The 22,871-nt window shown below is 45.3% G+C and overlaps 1 long non-coding RNA gene across 1 annotated transcript in view; it reads left to right on the top strand.

The window, feature by feature from the left end:
* Positions 1-12,771: 12,771 nt before the first annotated feature.
* LOC140204422 (uncharacterized) overlaps positions 12,772-22,871 on the top strand; it is a 27,693-nt gene continuing 17,593 nt past the window's right edge. Inside the window, exons 1-2 of the long non-coding RNA XR_011887605.1 lie at positions 12,772-12,788; positions 17,197-17,288. This is a non-coding gene — a long non-coding RNA (uncharacterized lncRNA). The remainder of the gene's footprint in view (positions 12,789-17,196; positions 17,289-22,871) is intronic.

The raw sequence follows: 22,871 nt of genomic DNA, 5'->3' as shown, positions 1-22,871 counted from the left end.
CATTTGCAATTTATTTGATTTAAGTTCTCATGAAGGGCTGAATTTGGCGGTGTGGTAACATAACACTATCACAGTGATGGCAGTTGGGGTTAGGCTCCGCCACTGTCTGTAAGGAGTCTGTACATTCTCCCTGTAGGTTTCCTCTGGGTGCTCTAGTTTCCTCCCAAATCCCAAAAGTGTACGGGTAAGTAAGTTAATCGGTCACATTAGTGTAACTGGGCAGTGTGGACTCACTGGGTTGGAGAGCCTGTTAGCATGCTGTATTTCTAAATAGAATTTAAAAAATATTTTGCACTGTTTTAGACCATTAGGCCGTAAGATATAGGAGCCAAATTAGGTTATTTGGCCCCTTGAGTCTGTTCCTCCATTTTATTATGACTGATCCATTTTTCCTCGATTTCCAGCCTTCTCTTTCCCCCATACCTCTTCATGCCCTGACCAATCAAGAATCTATTAATCTCTGCCTTAAATATACATAAAGATTTGGCCTCCACAGCTTCCTGTGGCAAAGAATTCCACAGATTCACCACTGTCTGGCTAAATAAATTTATCCTCATCTCTATTCCAAAAGGATGCCCCTCTATCCTGAGGCTGTGTCCTCTGGTCTTGGACTCTCCCACCATTGGAAACATCCTCTTCACATTCACGCTAGCAAGGCCTTTCACCATTCGATAGGTTTCTTCTAAATTCCAGTGAATACAGGCGCAGAGCCATCAAACACTCTTCGTATGACAAGCTGTTTAATCCAGGGATCATTTTTCTGAACCTCCTTTGAACTCTCTCCAGTTTCAGCACATCCTTTCTCAGATAAGGGGCCCAAAATTGTTCACAATACTCCAAGTGAGGCCTCACCAGTGCTTTATAAAGTCTTAACATTACATCTTTGCTTTTATATTCTAGTCCTCTTGAAATGAATGCTAACATTATATTTGCCTTCCTCACCACAGATTCAACCTGCAAATTAACCTTTAGGGAATCCTGTACAAGGACTCCAAAATTCCTTTGCACCTCAGATTTTTGTATTTTCTCTCTATTTAGAAAATAGTCAACCCTTTCATTTCTTCTACCAAAGTGCATGGCCGTACACTTCCCAACATTGTATTCCATCTGCCATTTCTTTGCCCATTCTCCCCATTTGTCTAATTCTTGCTGTAGCCTCTCTACTTCCTCAAAACTACCTGCCCCTCCACCTACTTTTGTATCATCTGAAAACTTTGCAACAAAGACATCAATTCCACCATCCAAATCATTGACAGATAACATAAAAGAGAATCGGTCCCAACACAGACCCCTGTGGGACACCACTCGTCTCTGGCAGTCAACCAGAAAAGGCTCCCTTTATTCCCAATCTTTGCCTCCTGCCAATCAGTCACAGATTTATCCGTGCTAGAATCTTTTCTGTAATACCATGGACTCGTGGCTTGTTAAGCAGCCTCATGTGTGGCAACACACATAAAAAATGCTAGTGAATGCAGCAGGCCAGGAGACTTTTTGGGCTGAGACCCTTCGTCAGGACCCCGAAACCACATCCTTAATAGTCAATTGCAACATCTTCCCAACCACTGTGGTAAGACTAACTGGCCTATAATTTCCTTCCTTCTGCCTCTCTCCCGTCTTGAAGAGTGGAGTGACATTTGCAATTTTCCAGTCTTCCAGAACCATTCCAGAATCTAGTGTTTCTTGAAAGACTAATGTTTTCACAATCTCTTCAGTGACTTCTTTCAGAACCCTGGGGTGTACACCATCTCTTCCAGGTGACTTTCAGACCTTCAGGTTCCCTAGTATCTTCTCCCTAGTAATGGTAACTTCACACACTCCATGACACTTGACACTTGGAACTTCCACCATACTTCTAGTGTCTCCCACAGTGAAGACTGATGAAAAATACTTACCCTGCTTGTCCACTATTTCCTTGTTTTAATCTGCTTTGCGAGACAAGGTCTCAGCAGGAGTCTCTGGAGCTGAGGCAGATGTTTGGCACAACTTGATCCTGGCAGTTGTGAAAGTGTGGGAAGGAAAGTCAGAACAGACGTTGAGATGTTTCCACTCTGGGACAGTCATAAATGAGGGATCGTTATTACGATCGTCATTTAAAATGAGGGCAAATTTCTTCTCACAGAAAATGGTGAATTTCTAAAATACTGCAGGCTGATCACAGGAGGTATTTAAAGTGGATAGTCACAATTTTCTTCCTGACCGTTTCTACTGACAGGAGAAAGTTACTAGCGCCTTGAAACCAGTCACTTCGGGTAGATGGGGCCTGTCAGCTGACAAATCCAAAGGGACATCAGAGATGGATACAGTTTGGAGCCGGTGGTTTGCCAGTCGGCATTGAACTTGAAGTCGGACTGCCTTAGGGACTCTAGGTCTATAGTTTTCTTTGGGCTTTGCTCCTGAAATCTTCCACAAGAGACGGTATAACCGCAAGACAGTGGAGGTTTGAGATCTGAGTTTTTCTTCTGGACAAGCTGCCCACCAGGGCTGACCGCCCCCATCTATCCGAAGCGACTGGTTTTAAGGCACCACTAACCCACCTTTACCCCCTCTTCTGTCAGTAGAGACGGTTCCACTGGGCGTAGCGGCTAAGCCACACGGGAAGGCCAGGAGCCGGACTTGGTTGTCAGAGGCTATTTGAGATGCATAGGTAGTGGGAGCTTATACTCCAGCTATAACAACCTTAAGTAAGTAAGTAAACAAACAAACAAATAAATAAATTGGGCAGTGTGGTAGCACAGCGCTTAGCTCAACTCTAATACAGCTTGGGGTGTCAGAGTTTGGAATTCAACCCCCTGCCTCCTATGTAAGGATTTTGTACGTCTTCCTCGTGACCATGTGGTTCCCACAGTCCAAAGACATTCCGGTTAGTAGGTTGGTGATTGGAAATAGTCCATTGATTAGGCTAGCAATAAGTTGAGGGCTGTTGGAAGGGCCTATTCCATATCTCAATAAATCAATCAACAGGTACAAAAGTAAAGACCGAACTACAAACTGTGGAGGGAAAACAGGGCTAGCTTGGTGCACGTAAAGCTGTGGGGTGGGGTGGCGTAGAAAGGACATTCGATTCCTTTTGTCGGTGGCTGACCTCCAGTCCCTCTCAGCTTCCTCCTGAGGTCTGAGACCAGCTGAGGCAGAGCTGGCTTCCGATCACTGGCCCAGCCATCACGAGTCCTTTCCTGGCGTACTCCGTCTTGTCGAGGGAAGAGTGGACAGCAGGGAATGAGCTCTCTCCCGTGGTTATGTCTGAAAACTGGGAAGACATTGCACTCAATAGATACACCTGGAGGAAATCTGTTCAAGAAGGAGCTGCTCCACGTGAGATCGACCTTTGCTGTGTCACAGAGGACAAGTGGTAGCTGAGAGAGGAGAGACCAGAAAGGAAGGTTTGTGTGATTGCAGGGGTGGTACAACTCGAGGGCCAGAAGGGCCACTCCACGCTGTATCTTGATAAATAAATACACATACAAAAGACCCAGCCGCTAAGCACTGCCACCACTTACTTGTGCCCGCACTACACCAGAACACGTGGGTGCCAGATCAGCCTCTACAGCAACATGAGGACCCACCAATAGACAACCCCTTAGGAAAACGTCAGGCTTGACTCAAATGATCGCGCTTCATGGTTCTTGAACCACATGACACGGTCACTTGTAGCACATAGAAGGCTTTTAAACCAAGCGGGGTGACTTCACACAACTTCACATGCTTCATCACCGGAATTTCCCCGCAACCAGTGGGCTCACTGTCAAGGCCTCTTCATCTCATGTTCTCGATAGTCATTGCTTATTAATTTATTATTATTTTTCTTCCTTTGTTACATTTGCAAGGTTTGTTGTTGTCTGCATTCTGGTTGAATTCACTAGTTAGGTGGTCTTTCATTGATTCTGTTATAGTCATTATTCTGTAAGTTTATTGAGTATGCCGGCACGAAAATGAATCTGGAAAAGGTGTGTATGTGGTGATATAGATGTATGCAGATCATAATATCTACTCTGAACCCTGGTGCTTTCACAGTATGGTTAACACAGAACAAAGCCTATCAAAGGCAAAAAGCTGCAGATACTGCAAGTCTGAAATAAACCGCAGGAGGTTGGAAATATTCAGCAGATGAGGTAGTGGAAGGGAGTGAAACAGAGTTTAGGTTTCATTGATAACTGTACAAAAGATCACTGACCTGCAACATTAAAGCAGTTTCTCCCTCCACAGATGCTGCCTGACACAGACTTTGTTAGTATTTCCTGGCAAGGAACTCTGATTTGTTATGGTGGTCTTTGCATGAGTCATCGATCACAACATACACAGTAACGCAGCGGTTAGCACGATGCTACTACAGCTCGGGGTATTGTGGAGTTCAGAGTTCAGTTCCGGCGTCCTCTGTGAGGAGTTTCTATCTCTGGATGCTCTGGTCAGCAGGTGAATTGGTCATTGTAAATTGTCACGTGATTAGGTTAGGGTTAATTCTGGGATTGCTGGGTGATTCAGCTTGAAGGGATGGAAGGGTCTGTTCCCTGCTGTATCTCAATAAACAAATAAGCAAACAAATAAGTAGACAGACAGATAGATAGATAGATAGATAATTAAATAATCGGCTGAAAGACCCAACCACTAACCACAGCCACCACTTACTGCTGCCCACACTACACCAGGTGATGTAGATCCTGGATCAGCCTCTACTGCCAACTGAGAACCCACCAATAGACAGATTGTCCCATGTTGTATATCAATCAATAAATAAATGGCCCACTGAATCATCTATATACAAATAAAACACACTGATTATTTCATATATTGTACCCAGACATACTTCTATGATGAGCTGAATTAATTACCATAGAAGACAACATACTTGAGTATAAAAAATGCATAGTCAGTGGTGGAGGCAGATACACTCGTGAAGTTTAAGAGACTACTAGACAGGTATATGGAAGAAGTCCATGTAGACAATATCCATTGCCTTCTCTTCATCCACTTTCCTGGTAACCTCCTCAAAAAACTCCAATAGATTGGTCAAACATGACCTACCACGCACAAAGCCATGTTGACTCTCCCTAATAAGCCCCTGTCTATCCAAATGCTTGTAGATTCTGTCTCTTAGTACTCCCTCCAATAACTTACCTACTAATGACGTTAAACTCACCGGTCTATAATTTCCCGGATTACTTTTCGATCCTTTTTTAAACAACGGAACAACATGAGCCACTCTCCAATCCTCCGGCACTTCACCCGTAGACAGCGACATTTTAAATATTTCTGCCAGGGCCCCCGCAATTTCAACATTAGTCTCCTTCAAGGTCCGAGGGAACACTCTGTCAGGTCCCGGGGATTTACCCACTTTAATTTTCCTCAAGACAGCAAGCACCTCCTCCTTTTCAATCAGTACAGTTTCCATGGTCTCACTACTTGATTCCCTCAATTCCATAGATTTCATGCCAGCTTCCTTAGTAAATACAGATGCAAAAAACCTGTTTAAGATCTCCCCCATTTCCTTTGGTTCCGCACAAAGCCGACCACTCTGATCTTCAAGAGGACCAATTTTATCCCTTACAATCCTTTTGCTCTTAATATACTTGTAAAAGCTCTTTGGATTATCCTTCACTTTGACTGCCAAGGCAACCTCATGTCTTCTTTTAGCCCTCCTGATTTCTTTCTTAAGTATTTTCTTGCACTTCTTATACTCCTCAAGCACTTGATTTACCCCCTGTTTCCTATACATTTCATACAACTCCCTCTTCTTCTTTATCAGAGTTGCAATATCCCTTGAGAACCAAGGTTCCTTATTCCTATTCAATTTGCCTTTAATCCTGACAGGAACATACAAACTCTGCACTCTCAAAATTTCCCCTTTGAAGGCTTCCCACCTACCAATCACATCTTTGCCAGAGAACAACCTGTCCCAATCCACGCTTTTTAGATCCTTTCTCATTTCTTCAAATTTGGCCTTATTCCAGTTCAGAACCTCAACCCTAGGACCAGATCTATCCTTGTCCATGATCAAATTGAAACTAATGGTGTTATGATCACTGGAACCAAAGTGCTCCCCTACACAGACTTCTGTCACTTGCCCTAATTCGTTTCCTAACAGGAGATCCAATATTGCATCCCCTCTAGTTGGTCCCTCTATATATTGATTTAGAAAACTTTCCTGAACACATTTTACAAACTCTAAACCATCTAGACCCCTAACAGTATGGGAGTCCCAATCAATGTATGGAAAATTAAAATCCCCTACCACCACAACTTTATGTTTCCTGCAGTTGCCTGCTATCTCTCTGCAGATTTGCTCTTCCAAGTCTCGTTGACTATTGGGTGGTCTGTAATACAATCCCACTAATGTGGCCATACCTTTCTTGTTTCTCAGCTCCACCCATAAGGGCTCAGTAGACAAACCTCTAATCTGTCCTGCCTGATCACTGCTGTAATATTTTCCCTAACAAGCAATGCTACTCCCCGACCTTTCACTCCCCTGCCTCGATCACATCTGAAACATCGGAACCCTGGAATATTAAGCTGCCAGTCCTGCCCCTCCTGTAGCCAAGTTTCACTAATTGCTACAACATCATAATTCCACGTGTCAATCCACGCCCTCAACTCATCCACCTTCCCCGCAATACTCCTAGCATTGAAATATATACTCCTCAGATTTTTACCACCACTCACAACCTTTCTATCAGCGGATTTGCTTAAACTTTCAACATCATTTATTTTCACCCCAGCCACACTGTCAGCTCTGGCACTCTGGTTCCCATCCCCCTGCAAATCTAGTTTAAAGCCTCCCCAATAGCACTAACAAACCTCCCTGAAATGATATTGGTCCCCCTGTGGTTCAAGTGTAACCCGTCTCTCTTGTACAGGTCCCATCTGCCCCAGAAGAGGTCCCAATGATCCTGAAATCTGAAACCCTGCCCCCTACACCAGTTCCTCAGCCACTTGTTCCTCCTCCAGAGCATCTTATTCCTACCCTCACTGGCACGTAGCACAGGTAGCAATCCTGAGATTACCACCCTCGAGGTCCTGCTTTTCAACTTCCTACCAAGCTCTCTATACTCACTCTCCAGGACCTCCTCACTCTTTCTTGCTATGTCATTGGTACCGATGTGCACCACGACATCTGGCTGATTAACCTCCCACTTCAGAATGTCATGCAATCGATCAGAGACATCCTTGACCCTGGCACCTGGGAGGCAACAAACCATCCTGGATTCTCTGTCACGACCACAGAACCTCCTATCTGCACCTCTAACTATCGAGTCCCCTATCACTACCGCTCTCCTCTTTCTCCCCCCTCCCTTCTGCACTGCAGAGCCAGTCTCAGTGCCAGAGATCCGGCTACTGCAGCTAGTCCCAGGTAAGTCATCCTCCCCCCCAACAGTATCCAATGCGGTATACTTGTTGCTGTACTATTAAAAAAAATAGCCTCACTCCTAATTGTCAACCCTCCCCTTCTCTCCATAGATGCTGTCTGACCCACTGACTTCCTCCAACAGTTAGTTTTTTAACAACAAAATTATTTCCTCTTCACTGAATTGCTTGTACCAGATAGGTACCACATAGCAGAGGGCAAGCCGGGGTAACCCATGTACAATGGAAAACCTTTCCAAGCATTCGTCACACAGTAAGTTTACTCATTGAAAAGTGATACAAAAATATTCTGGTGAAGGTGAGAGGTCACGTACAACTGAAGGGGTTCAAGTGATATTGAGTAGAGTGCAATGAGAATCATTTACAGTTCTCACCTAAACTCAGATTTGATTAAAGTTATATCTCTGGTGATAGCTGCAGGTATTTATGACATAATTTATATAACCCTATCTTGTTTACTTTGCCGCTGTACATTTAAAGTACCAGATAGTTATCTGTGCGCCCATTGCGATTACAGCTCAGGGCAATATCATCTGTGAGGGGTCTCTGTACGTCTTCCCCGTCCAACGCATGGGTTTTCCCCAGGTACTGTGGTTACCTCCCACGGTCCAAAGGGGTACTGGTTAGTAGGCTAATTGGTCATTGTAAATTGTCCTGTGATTAGGCTGGAGTTAAATAGATTGGTCAATGTATCTCAAAAATGAAAAATAAATTATTTAGAAAACGCAGCAAGAAATTGCAGGTGTCAGGTAGCTGCCCGTGGCATGGTGGTGGGAGGCAAAGTTAGCAGGATTGGGAAGAATAACTTGTGCTGGTTCTACACTGAGTGACTGGCATGGACAGGGTCAACCACTGTAAATTTATGAGTATTAACATATTGGATATCCTGTCCTGAGCCCAGTACATAAATACAATCATAAGGAAAGCATCTTTATTTTCTTAGGAGTTTATGGCGGGCTGGCTTGTCATCGAACACTGTAGTAAACTTCTACGGATGCATTATTGATAGTGTGCTGGCTGACTGATCAAGGTCTGGAATGCTCGAGAATGTAAGAAGCTGCAGAGGGTAATTGTCTCTGCCCAGTACATCACGGGCACCTTCCTCAATCGCGGCTCCAGGAGGCAAGGCAGCGATGCCTCAGGAATGCAACATCCAACATCCAGCATCCAGACAATGCCATCTTTCTGCAGCTACCAGAGGACAGGAGGTGCAGAAGCCTGAAGTCCCACACCACCAGAGTTCTACCCTTCAACCTTTCCCTTGAACCAACCGGCACAACCCTAATCACTACAGTTTCGTAACACTATGACAGCTTTAGCCACCTTGCACTGGAATGGACTTTGGCTTCTATTGAATTGACTTTATTTCTTACATCCTTCACATACATGAGGAGTAAAAATCTTTGTGTTATGTCTCCGTCTGAATGTGCAATGTGTAATTTATAGTAATTTGTAATAAATAGTATGTACAACAGGACAGTCAATATAACTTAGAAATATAATTGCATCAGAGTGAATTAATCAGTCTGATGGCCTGGTGGAAAATGCTGTTCCAGAGCCTGTTGGTCCTGGCTTTAATGCTGTGGTACCGTTTCCCAGATGGTAGCAGCTGGAACAGTTTATGGTTGGGATGACTCGGGTCCCCAATGATCCTTTAAGCCTTTTTTACACACCTGTCTTTGTAAATGTCCTGAATAGTGGGAAGTTCACATCTACAGATGCGCTGGGCTGTCCGCACCACTCTCTGCAGTGTCCTGCGATTGGGGGAAGTACAGTTCCCATACCAGGCAGTGATGCAGCCAGTCAGGATGCTCTCAGTCACGCCCCTACAGAAAGTTCTTAGAATTTGGGGGGCCATACCAAACTTCTTCAACCGTCTGAGGTGAAAGAGGTACTCCAGTGTTTTTTTCACCACACAGCTGGTATGTACAGACCACGTGAGATCCTCGGTGATGTGGATGCAGAGGATCTTAAAGCTGTTCACCCTCTCAACCCCAGATCCATTGATGTCAATAAGGGTTAGCCTGTCTCCATTCCTCCTGCAGTACACAACCAACTCCTTTGTTTTTGCCAAATTGAAGGAGAGGTTGTTTTCTAGACACCACTGTGTCAGTGTGTTGACTTCTTCTCTGTAGGCTGCCTTGTTATTATTTCAGATAAGGCTAATCAACGTAGTATCATCAGCAAATTTAATTATGCAGTTAATTTATGCTTTTCTTGTGAATGCTGCTTATCTGGTGCTTGCAAGTAACATTTCCCATTACACTTGTATGTACATGAACTTCTGCACATGGCAATAAACTTGACTTTGACTTTGCAACATTGGCCCGGTCAGGGACATTTCATTCAACATATAACATGGAAGATTACAGCTGAGTGAGGACCCTTTGGTCTACGATGTTGTGCAGACCTTTTAACCTACTCTGAGATCAATCTAACCTTTCCCTCACACATAGCCCCACAAGGTAGGGGCAGTGAGATCAAGGCAACAGATGCTGGTCTTGCAATATTGCCCACAAACAGGCAGTCCTCCCAACCTGTTACTGCAGGTCTAGTTATCAACGTATTCTGATCTGAATTCTAATCGAAATTCACTGATCCAAAACTGTTTTTCTTTTAGACCACAGACCATAAAATGTAGGAACAGAAGCAGGCCATTCGATCTGTTGTTTGTCTGCTCTGCCATTTCATCATGGTTGATCCATTTCCCTCTCGACCCCAGTTTCCTGCCTTCTCCCCACAACCTTTGATGCCCCGACTAATCAAGAACCTATCAACTTCTTCCTGAAATACACCCAATGATTTGGACTCTGCAGCCGTCCATGGCAATGAATTCCACAGATTCACCACCCTCTGGCTAAAGAAGTTCCTCCTCATCTCTGTTCTAAATGGGTGTCCCTCTATTCTGAGGCTGTGACCTCTGGTCCTAGATTCCCGTACCAGAGGAAGCATCTTCTCCATGTTCACTCTATTGCGGCCTTCAACATTTGATAGGTTTCAATGAGGTTCCCCCCCCACCACTCATTTTTTTAAATTGCAGTGGGTACATGCCCAGAGCTATCAATTGCTCCTCATATGTCAACCCTATCATCCCTGGAATCATTTTCCTGAATGTTCTCCGGGCCCTCTCTAACGTCAGCACATCATTTCTTAAATACGGGGCCCAAAACTGCTCACAAAACCAAGTGCAGTTTGATTAAGGCCTTACAAAGACTCAGCATTACATCTTTGCATTTATACTCTAGTCTTACTGAAATGAATGTCAACATTGCATTTGTCTTCCTCACCACCAACTCAACCTGCAAATGAAGCTTTAGGGAGTCCTGCAGGAGGACTCCCAAGTGTCACGGTGTGCGCTGACCGATGACTGAACCTGGGTGCAGAGGAACGACGAACTCCCACGTTGAAACAGAAGTAAGTTTATTCATCGGAACTCCAGCTGAACCTGGATGGCTCGACCGAGCCACAGCGCGAGATGAATCATTCTCCAACCACACACACAAGGAGCCCGCCGTAAGCGCTAATTGTGAATCCACTTTAAATAATCACAGTAGGTTGAAAACCCGCCCCGGTCACAATAAACTTGTCAAGGTTAGGCGAAAGCACAAGGACTTAATGACTCCAGATAAGGTGACAATTAATAAAATACAAGTGCGGGTTCCTTTGCACCTTGGATTTTTGAATTTTCTCTCTGTTTAAAAAAAAAGTCTATGCTTTTACTGCTTCTACCAAGGTGATAACCGTATGCACGACCATACTTGCACGGATGCTGCCTGTCCTGCGTTTCCTCTTTTACCTTCCTTCCATCACGAGAGGAGATGCCTGTCTGGCTGGGACCGGGTTCTGAATTAACTTGTCGCATATCTGGAGCTGGTTAACCGAAAACAAAACCATTTGCCTATGGGAAGTATGAGATAAACTAGCTGGAATTTCTTCTGCATTCTGGACTGCATATGACGTTAATAGATGATTGATCTTTGCCCCTTGATTATGACATAAAGGACTCTAGAAAGCCCTTTCAATCTGGTTGTCGTGGATTCCCATTAATCTAAATGTTACATCTCTCGGAGAGCTGAAGTCTCCAGAGATTGGCAAGAGTACTTCTGAAGTAAATATAGCGTTGCCGTTGGCCACATTCCTCGTGGATATGATACCCGAGGGACGTGCCAGTTGCTGCCCGTACATGGACAGCATTACCATTAGGGAAGCCAGCAGCCAGCTTGAACTTTCTTCTTTTGCCTCTGGGACCTTGGTTCAAGACCCACGGAGTGAGATAGACATCTCCCGGCAACTTCCTCTCCACTGATGGTGTTGTGTTTCTCAGGGAATTTTCTTTGGCTGGAGGAGGAGAAACACAGAGGGTGAGTCACAGTTTTGGGATAACTGGGCAATGCCACAAGCATCTGGCAGGACGGTAGCGTAGCCAGCAGTCCACCACTGTCTGTAAGGGCTTTGTACATTCTCCCTGTAACAAGGTGAGTTTCCTCCGGGGGCTCCAGTTTCCTCCCACATTCCAAAAACATATAGGTCACATGGGTATAATTGGGCGATGCAGACTTGTTGGGCCAGAAGAGCCTATTACAATGCTGTATCTCTAAATAAAAATTAAAAAAATTATCTCGGTGATGGCAAATTTGGACAGCACCTTCAAAAAACTCAGCCCAGAGTGGCCGTGAATCGTCTGTTTTAAAGAATAAAGTTCTGCCCCCCCCCCCCGACCTCTGCTCTTGAGTGGGTCAACCTCCACGTGCTTGGGTCGTGCCCCTGTCCTCCCCCTGCTTTGGCCATCAGCCTCATGACTACAGTTGCTGGGTGTTGCAGGAGGGGAAGGGAGAGTCACCAGCCTGATGGCCACCTTTGTGCCTCAGGATACCCAAAATAGTGATTCGAAGGTCGCTAGTTCGAGCCTTGGCTGAGGCAGTGTGTGTGTCCTTGAGCAAGGCACTTAACCACGCATTGCTCTGCGATGACACTAGCGTCAAGTTGTATGGGTCCTAGTGCCCTTCCCTTGGCCAACATCGGTGTCGTGGAGAGGGGAGATTTGCAGCATGGGCAACTGCTGGTCTTCCATACAGCCTTGCCCAGGTCTGCGCCCTAGAAGCCTTCCAAGGCGCAAATCCATGGTCTCATGAGACTAACGGATGCCTATATATATAGTGTGACTTTATGTTTACTGCTCACTTATATGTGCTATGCGTGCTTTGTGCTGTGTATGACTGTTGGTACTGTGTTTTGTACCTTAGCTCCAGAGTGACGTTGTTTCGTTTGGCTGTATTGATGGGTATTCATGTACGGATGAATGACAATTGAACTTGAACTTGAGCCCTTGTTCCTGCAAACACAACTTGGCTGAACCTTACCAGCGCAGCCGTGGTCAGCAAGCTGGACCTCTGTCCAGAGAGATTGCCTGTCTGCTGTGTCATCTGATGGAGGTTAGCAGATTACACCCACACCCTCTGTCCCACCCATTCCCAGTTCCCCTGTTGAAATGGGCAAAAGAATTTTATATGTATATATCTTGCAGTTGAACTTTTCGATGCTTGCCTGCATTTTAATATAGTCACCAGTATACATATGATTGTTCAGTGAGTTTTCCAGTAATTGTGGTGCAGTTGCCTCAATATTTTTCTAGAAACTTCTTGGTTTCAATGGTGTGTGTCATATTACTTGAATCTGACTATCTTATTGGTTAATCAGGTTCCTTAAGTTTGTTTTAGCCAGTGGTGGCAATGGGGATAAGCTCCCACTACCTATTAAATGCTCCCAATGGTGTGTGTCTCAAATAGCCTCTGACAACCAAATCCAGCTCCTGGTGCCACATGGAACTTCGTTATTAAACCCAGTGGAACCATTTCTACCAACAAGAGAAGTGGCAAAGGCGGGCTACTGGTGCCTTAGAACAAGTTGCTTGGGGCAGATGGGGCCTGTCAGAGAAGGAAAATTCTGATCTCCAAACCTCTGCTGCCTTGTGGCAACACCCACTCTTGGGGAAGGCTTCGGGAGTAAACCCTGAGGGAAAAATCTGGAGGTGGAGTCCCTAAAGCAGTCCTACGTTGACTTCAATGCCCACTGGTAACTCCTACGATGCTGTTGGTGCCAAGCTGTATTGGTCGCTGCTGTTCCTTTGGATTCATCTGGTATGTGGAGAGAGGAAGCCTGCTACATGGGCAAGAGCTTGCTCTCCATATTGTACTGCCCTGGTCTGTGTAACTAGGAGCTAGATAAAATGTTCATGGTAGATTGTGACCAACAAAGGCCTCAAGAATTGGTCGACTGTTACCTCTAGTGCAGCAAACCATGACTGCATGTTTGCCTTCTCTTTTCTTTGCTTCTCTCACTGTGTTTCTCCTTCCTCTTCATTGCTCTTCTAACACTTAATACAACCATAAGCAAAAGGTTTTACACCTCATTCTTAACTCTCTGCTCTTTCTTTCTCTTTCTGTCCCTTTCTCTCTCTTCTCACTTGCCGTCAGGAAGGAGGTACAGGAGCTTTAGCACTCACACCACCAGGTTCACGAACAGTTATTACCCCTCAACCATCAGGCTCTTGAATCAAAAGGGGATACCTTCTCTTGCCCCATCATTGAAATGTTCCCACAAGCAATTGACTCTTCATCTGATATTCTCAATATTTATTGCTTATTTACTGTTTTTTTTTTGTATTTGCACAGCTTATTGTCTTTTGCACTCTGGTTGACCACTCTAGTTGGGCAGTCTTTCATTAATTCTGTTAGGGTTATTATTATTTAGATTTACTGAGTATGCCTATAAGAAAATGAATCTCAGGGTTGTATGTAGTAACATATATGTACTTTGATAATAAATTTACTTTGAATTTTGAACATCCGAAGAACCTTTGGATCTCCAAAGCATCAGGATGCAACACATCTTTGTCAGCCTGTTCCAAATCCTCTCTGCCAGTCCCCTGATATCTGTGCCTGATGCTGGGCCACCCAGTCAGTGTACCAGTCTTCTCTTTACACCCCTGTCTCATTGCAGCCTAATCTCCCCCTCAGACGCCCATCAATTCCCTTCTGACACTTTTGCCACTCCCCTACCCCATCCATTCATTCGTTATGTTCAAAGGTTCAATATATTATCAAAGTATGGATGCAGAGTACAACTCTGAGATTCGTCTTCTCCAGGTAGCCATGAAAAACAAAAAAAACCATGACTGCTGTTGAAAGAAAAGACACTAACACCCATCCTGCACGAAACAAAGAAACATAATTGCAAACCCCAAACCTCCCTAACCTCTCTCTCATCCCAAAATGAACAGATTTTCCACCCTGACATGACATCTAAAACATCAAATCCCCAACCTCCCAAGCCCCTCCCATGCAAAAAAGATGTGACCGATCATGGTCTTTCCATGATCGTGATTGTCTTTGGTAAATTTTTCTACAGAAGTGGTTTTCCATTGCCTTCTTCTGGGCAGTATCTTTACAAGACGGGTGACTCTAGTCGTTATCAATTCTCTTCAGAGATTGTCTGCCTGGTGTCAGTGGTCGCATAACCAGGACTTGTGATCTGCACCGGCTGCTCATACGACCATCCACCACCTGCTCCCGTGGATTCACATGACCCTGACTGGGGGGCTAAACAGGTGCTACACCTTGTCCAAGGGTGACCTGCAGGCTAGCAGAGGGAAGGAGTGCCTTACACCTCCTTGTTGTTGAGTTGTTAAGTCAAGTCCGACTCTTTGTGACCTCAGGGACCATAGGGTCCATAGGGTTTTTGAAGCAGATTGCCAGGCCTTTGTTCTGCACAGATACGGCTGCTGCCCAGGGTGGGACCCGGCTGGGTTTGAACTCAGGACCAGCTGCCTTGAAGTCCAGTGCTGATGCCATTACACCACCAGCTGGGTAGAGGCATATCCCTACCCTGCCACCCACACCTACACTAGGGGCTGATGTATTGCAGAGAAATAACCCACTGACTCTTCTCTGGGATAGTGAAAGAAATTGGAGAGAATGTGTAGACTTCACATAGACAACAAGGTCAGGGTCAAACATGAGTCCCAAGGGATGGGTGAAGAAATTTCTCCTCATCTCATACACTTACGAGATTTTGTGGATGCTGGAAGTCCTGAGCAACACACACAAAATGCTGGAGGAACCCGGCAAGTCAGGCAGCATCGATGGAAATGAATAAACAGTTTTAAGCCAAGACCCTTCATTGAGTGCTGAGTTCTGCCGGGTTCCTCCAGAATTTTGTGTGTGTGTGTTTCTCCTCATCTCAGTCCTGCTCTTGCAATCCTGACCCCTGGCAGGGGAATGATTAACCCTGGGTCTGTCCTCAAGCCCTGTTAGAATTCCTGCTGACGACTCCCCCGTCTCGCCAACCTTTTGCACTTGTGACAAGTACGACTACGACTGCTTTTAACCCAAGGACTTTGATGCAAAGTCGAGGAGTCAGTTTCACTTTTCGAATGTGCAGGCGAGTTCTGGGAAGAGTCAGGGTGGGCGTGCTCTGCACTTTTTCCTGCCTCTGCTTAGAAGTAGAAGTGATTCTCTTTTTGCCCTGAGCTGTTCAGAGTGACACAGTCTCACGCTGCCTACCATTGGAATATGTTGGTTTAAGGCGAATGGGACAGGGTTGGGTCCTGGGAATGGGGTCAGAGTCCACCATTGACAGATACTGTTGCACTGTAAAAATAAAAACACATTCCACAACATATGTCAGTGATAATAAACCTGATTCTGATTCTGATTCTAAAAATAAATGAAGTTTATTGCTGTAGGCGTATATGCAAAGTACAAATGGCATGAAAATTAACCTTCACATGCAGCACAGCGCAGTATATTATAAACCTGACAAACTTAATCTGCCACAAGCATGACTTCCCGGTAGCCAAACATTTTAATTCCCATTCCCATTCCCATTCCGAAATGTGGATCCATGGTCTCCTCTTGTGCCAAGATGAGTCCACCCTCAGGGTGAAGGAGCAACACGTTACCCTCCAATTTGAAGATTATCCATCTCTTCTTCTGGCCAACAAATACCCCCCACCTTTCCATTTCCCACTCTGGCCCTGTATCTCTCCTCACTTGCCCATCACATCCCCCTGGGTCCTCCTCCTCCTTCGCTTTCTCCTATGGTCCACTCTCCTCTCCTATCAGATACCTTTCCTCTCCAGCCCTTTACCCTTCTCACCCTCCTAGCCTCACCCATCACCTTTTAGCTTTCCTCCTTCCCCTCTCACCTTTTTAGTCTGGCATCTTCTCCCATCCTTTCCAGTCTTGATGAAGGGTCTCGACTCAAAACGATGACTGTTTACTCATTTCTGCAGAAGCTGCCTGACCTGCTGAGTACCTGCAGAAGTCTGTGTGTGTTGCTTTGGATTTCCAGCGGCCGGAGACTTCCTCTGACCTCAGCTGATATATACAGTGTTTAAATTAATAAAAATGATACATAATTTAAGAGCAGGGAGTTGCAGTGGAAGCGTGTGGGACCCGTAACCCAGAGGCGGATGAATCATGACCATCCTCTGCTACCTAACTTTGGGATGCCATGATAGCAGTTAGCACAATGCGGTTACAGCTCGTGGTGTCAGCGTCGCCAGCCCTGCAAAGTCTCTTCAAGGCGTACCTACCCTGTGGAAGTTTAAATCTTCCCTTCGATACTCTCCCTCACTGCTCCCCCTCTGTGATCTGTGTGGCCGTCCAACTCTTCAACCATGTGCTCACCCAGACTTGTTACTCTCTTTACTTCACTCCTTGCCCGCTCCCGACTTCACCTATCCCCTGCCACCTCGTACATCTCCCTCCCCTCCCCTTCCTTTCCAGTCCTGATGAAGTGTCTTAGCTGAAAGCGTTGACTGTTTACTCTTTTCCACAGATGCTGCCCGACCTCCTGAATTCTTCCAGAAGTTTTTGTGCGTTGCTCTGGATCTTCAGCATCGGCAGATTTTCTCATGTCTGTGGTCCTCTGTAAGTAGTCTATTTATTTATTTATTGAGATATAGCGCCAAACAGGCCCTTTGGTCTCTATAGCAACCCCCAATTTAATTCTAGTCTAATCACAGGACAATTTGGGACAATTTGCCATGACCAAATAGCCTACCAACCAGTATGTCTTTGGACTGTGGGAGGAAACCAGAGTACCCGGAGGAAACCCACGCGATCACGGGGAGAAGGTAAAAACTCCTTACAGACAGTGGAGGAAATTGAACCTGGGTTGCCTGCACTGTAAAGTGCTGTGCTAACCAGTATGCTACCGAGCGGCCCAAACCCATGGATTCCACAGGGAGTCTCTACGTGTCCTGCCTGTTGAATGCTTCGGTTTCATCCTGGTGTTCCAGTTTCCTCCACAGTCCAACAACATACCGTTTCGGTTAATTGGTCATTATAAATTGTCGTGTGATTAGGTTAGGGTTAAGTTGGGGATTGCCTGGAAGAGCCTAGTCTCTGCTCTATCTCTAAATAAAATGAATAAACTTACACAGGAGAATAAACATAACAACATTAATGCATGTTGAGAGAAAAGGAACAGAAATATGGCCAGAGGAGGTGTTAGAGTTTCTCAGGGCAGTTCGAGAAACTGATGACAGTGGGAAGAAGAATTGTTGATGAAGCTTGAGGTGTGGACCTTTGGGCTCCTGTACAGCCTGACCGATGAGATGCTGCTTCGAGAAGGTAAGGACTTCATCTGGACCATGTCCACTTTGTGTTAAACAATCGAGCAGGAGGTACCGAAGCCTGGAGACACATACTCAATAGCTTCCCCTCTGCTATCAGATTGTCGAACAGTCCATGAACATGACCACATAGTTTATTTAATTTATTTAACCACACATAATTTATTTAATTTTTATATTGGAACTTATAGTTACTATTTATGCACTAAGCTACTGCTGCCACAAAACAAACAAATTTCACGGCATATGTACAGCACGTTAGTTTGGGCGGTGGAGTTAGAAGTAAGATGAGAGCGAGCTGGACTTCAAAGCAGCATCGGTACTGGAATTGGTTTATAATTGTCAGATGTACAAGGGGTAGTGGATATAGTCCAGTCTATCATGCAAAAAGCCCTCTCCACCACGGAGCGTGTCTACACAGGGTGCAAGAAAGCAGCATCCATCAAAAGACAACAAACTGTGCAAGTTCAGAATAGAAAATAATAAATAAATAAACAAACAAACAAGTAGTTAAACAAACAACCAAACAATAAATATTGAGAATACGAGATGAAGAGTCCTTGAAAGTGAGTCCGTAGGTTGTAGGAACGTTTCAATGATGGGGCAAATGAATCTGAGTGAAGCTATCCACTTTGGTTCAAGAGGCTGATGGTTGAGGGGCAATAACTGTTCCTGAACCTGGTGGTGTGAGTCCTGAGGCTCCTGTACCTTCTTCCTGATGGCAGCAGTGAGAAGAGATCATGTCTTAGGTGGTGTGGCTCCCTAATGATGGATGCTGCGTTCCTGTGACAAAGCACCGTGTAGATGTGCTCAATTGTTTTCAATTATATTTGGGAGATTTGCCCAAGATTCATTATTCATTATCCTTTCTTTTGCAGTAACCCTTACAGTTTAATGTTAAGTTCTGAGAATTTTTGACCATTAGGGAGCATTTCATAATTGCCCAAAAGTTCAAGAATGAAAACAGAAAATGTAGATTCTGGAAATATGAACAGAAAATTTCAGTGGTCAAAGAACACTGAGGCTGTCTACAAGAAGGGTCAGAGCCGTCTCTATTTCCTGAGGAGACTGAGGTCCTTTAACATCTGCCGGACGATGCTGAGGATGTTCTACGAGTCTGTGGTGGCCAGTGCTATCATGTTTGCTGTTGTGTGCTGGGGCAGCAGGCTGAGGGTAGCAGACACCAACAGAATCAACAACTCATCCGTAAGGCCAGTGATGTTGTGGGGATGGAACTGGACTCTCTGACGGTGGTGTCTGAAAAGAGGATGCTGTCTAAGTTACATGCCATCTTGGACAACGTCTCCCATCCACTACATAATGTACTGAGTGGACACAGGAGTACATTCAGCCAGAGACTCATCCCACCGAGATGCAACACAGAGTGTCATAGTAAGTCATTCCTGCCTGTGGCCATCAAACTTTACAACTCCTCCCTTGGAGGGTCAGACACCCTGAGCCAATAGGCTGGTCCTGGACATTTCATAATTTACTGGCATAATTTACATATTACTATTTAACTATTATGGTTCTATTACTATTTATTATTTATGGTGCAACTGTAATGAAAACCAGTTTCCCCCGGGATCAATAAAGTATGACTATGACTATGACTATGACTATGACTATGACTAAAATGTTGGAAGCACTCGGCAAATCAGGCAGCATCTGTACAGAGAGGGAGACTGCACATCAGAAGTTCAAGGACAAATGTTCTTCGAGTTGCATAGAAGGGAGAGCATGTGGAATGTCTGAGATGGAGATGAGACGAAGTGAACCTGAAGATTCCAGGCAATTCAAGGAAGAGAATCAAGAAACATGTTCTGAAACATCCACATTACCAAGGGAGAGGTGCTGATAGTCTTATACCGCATAAAGGTAGAGACCGCATGAAGATGGCATATCCCAGATGCTGAGGGTCCTTAATGATGGATGCTACCTTCTTGAGGCACCACCTCTTGATGATGTCCTGGATGGTGGGGAGGGTTGTGCCCGTAATGGAAGTGACTGAATTTCCAACCCTCTGCAGCCTCTTGCGATCCCGTGCATTGGAGTTTCCATACCAGATGGCAACACACCCAGTCAGAATGCTCTCCCTTGTACCTCTATAGAATCTGCAAAAGCCAATCTTCTCAAACTCCCAATGAAGTAGAGCCTCTGGTGTGCCTTCTTCATGACTGCACCAATACGTCGGGCCCCAGATGCAGCCTCTGAGATATTGACACCCAGGAACTTGGAGCCTCACCCTTTCCACCGCTAACCCCTCAGTGAGGTTTGGTGTGTATTCTCCTGATTAGATTAGATTAGATTAGATTATGAGGACACTCAGTCCTCGTTTATTGTCATTTAGAAATGCATGCATTAAAAAATGATACAATGTTCCTCCGGTGTGATATCACAAAAAAAAACAGGCAAACCAAAGACTAACACTGACAAGACTACATAATTATAACATATAGTTACAACAGTGCAAAACAATACCATAATTTGATAAAGAGCAGACTATGGGCACGGTAAAAAAAAGTCTCAAAGTTCCGATCGACTCCCGAAAGTCCCGATAGCAGGCGACAAAAGGAAGAAACTCTCCCTGCCATAAACCTCCAGGCGCCGACAACTGCCGATGCATTGGAAGCAGCCAACCCCAGCCGACACCGAGTCCGTCTGAAAACTTCGAGCCTCCGACCAGCCCTTTGACACCGAGAACCGAGCACCATCTCTGCCGAGCGCTTCAACCCTGTTCCGGCCACCAAGGAACAAGCAAAGCCAAGGACTCGGGGCCTTCCCCTCCAGAGATTCTGGATCACACAGTAGCAGCTGCAGCGAAAAAGGCATTTCAGAAGTTTCTCCAGATGTTCCTTCATGCTCTCACATCTGTCTCCATCAAATCAGGATTGTGCACGGCACCGTACTTGACAGATAACGGATATCATTCACCGGAGTGGCCGCTGTGCGCTGCGTCGCGTCGCCATCTTCTCCCTTCCTGAAGTCCATGATTAATTCCTTAGTCTTACTGACATTGAGTGTGAGGTTGTTGATGTGACACCATTCAGCCAGGCGATCTACTTAGTCCTGTACACCTCCCCACTGCCGTCTGTGTCAAGGGTGTCATCCGTGAATTATAAATGGCTTTTGATATCCTGAGCTCATCTTGCCAGGTCCTGATCTTTGACTCTCTCTACCCATGCTTCAGTCTCTGAACACTGAAAAGAATTTCACTCACCTTCCCCCACCTCCCAGCACCTGATCACTAACTTTCCCTCAACTGGCACCTTTCCTGGGATTCTGAGAACAACCAACTGGAATTCCATAGTGCCCAACGACTTTGTTTTTGGTAGACTAGTGATGCAGCTACAAAGAGGGCACATTAGCAGCTATATTTCATGAGGAGTTTGAGGTGATTTGACATGTCACCAAAAACCTTGCAAAATTTCTACGGATATCTCACGGAGAGCATTCTAACTCTGGCTCATCACCGTCTGGGGGGGGCGGTGGCTATTGCACGGGGTTGAAGTAAGCTGCAGGAAATTGTAAACTCTGTCAGCTCCATCACTGGCACTCGCCTCCTCAATACCCACGACATCTCCAAGGAGCGATGCCTCAGAAGGGCAGCATCCCTCATTAAGGACCCCCATCACCCAGGACATGCCTGGCTCTCATTGCTACCATGAGGAAGGAAGTGCGGGAGCCTGAAGGCACACACTCAATGATTCGGGAACACTTTATTTCCCTCAGCTACCCAATTTCTGAATGGATATTGAACCCATGAATACTACCTCACTACATTTTTAAAATTTTTATTTAGCGGAATTAAGGGTTATGGGGAAAAGGCAGATAGGTGGAGATGAGTCCATGGCCAGAGCAGCCATGATCTTATTGAATGGCGGGGCAGGCTCGACGGGCCAGATGGCCGACTCCTGCTCCTATTTCTTGTGTTCTTATATTTTGCACTGCTTATTGAATTTAACTATTTAATAAATACCGTATATTCACAGTAATTCACAGTTTTTTCTCTTTTATTATGTATTGCATTGTACTGCTACCGCAAAGACAAATTTCACGGCATAAGCTGGTGATATTAAAACTGATTCTGATTGTGATTCTAGTTCGGTGTACATGACCGATATGGCTGCCACATACACATGTATACATACATACACATGCACGGTACCATGCACATATATGCAAAAAACACGTATGTGCACAGATGCACTTGTGCAAATACACATTTATTGACCGTTTGTCAACGGAACTAAGTTAGGAAACTCATTGTTCAACTCGTAATTAATCGAAGCTCGCACTTTATTGTAACTATATTACAACGTAACTATGTTTATCCCAGGCCAACAACATAAACATGAATTCAACCTCCTTTCCCCCTCCAATCCCAGCTCTCATCTGCCTGGGTCTTCGCTATTCCCTCTGACCTTTCCCTCTCTGAGGGAGGACATTCGCTCCTCAGTAAGGGCCTCACCTTGGTCTCCCTGCACCCCCACCTCAGTGAGTTCTGTGCCCACCATGACACCGAGCTTTTTTTCCAATGCCTCCACCTCCAGGCTTATTTATTTGGCAAGGACTCTCCAACACACTGATGAGGGAGAGGGAGAAGTGGAGAGTCCGTCATCGTGCCCGACGCTGGCCCCCTAGGCCTGAGTCGACGTATTTGTAGTAGACTCTCTAACCCGCACTGAGGTCCTCTTCTCCTGTCTTCAGCCCTCCTCCTCTTCCTGGACACCCTGTCCTGGTCTTCTGCCTGCTCTGGATCTTTTTATTGCCAACTGCCAATGGGACATCAACCATCTTGATTTCAGCCTCTCTCCAATTCCAACCTCACTCCTTCCAAACGCACTGCCCTCCACTCCCTCTACACCAATCCTAA

Source organism: Mobula birostris, chromosome 10, assembly GCF_030028105.1.
Source record: "Mobula birostris isolate sMobBir1 chromosome 10, sMobBir1.hap1, whole genome shotgun sequence".
NCBI classification, from domain to species: domain Eukaryota; kingdom Metazoa; phylum Chordata; class Chondrichthyes; order Myliobatiformes; family Myliobatidae; genus Mobula; species Mobula birostris.
Note: the sequence above shows the minus strand (reverse complement) of the source record. Positions and strands in the feature narration are given on the sequence as shown.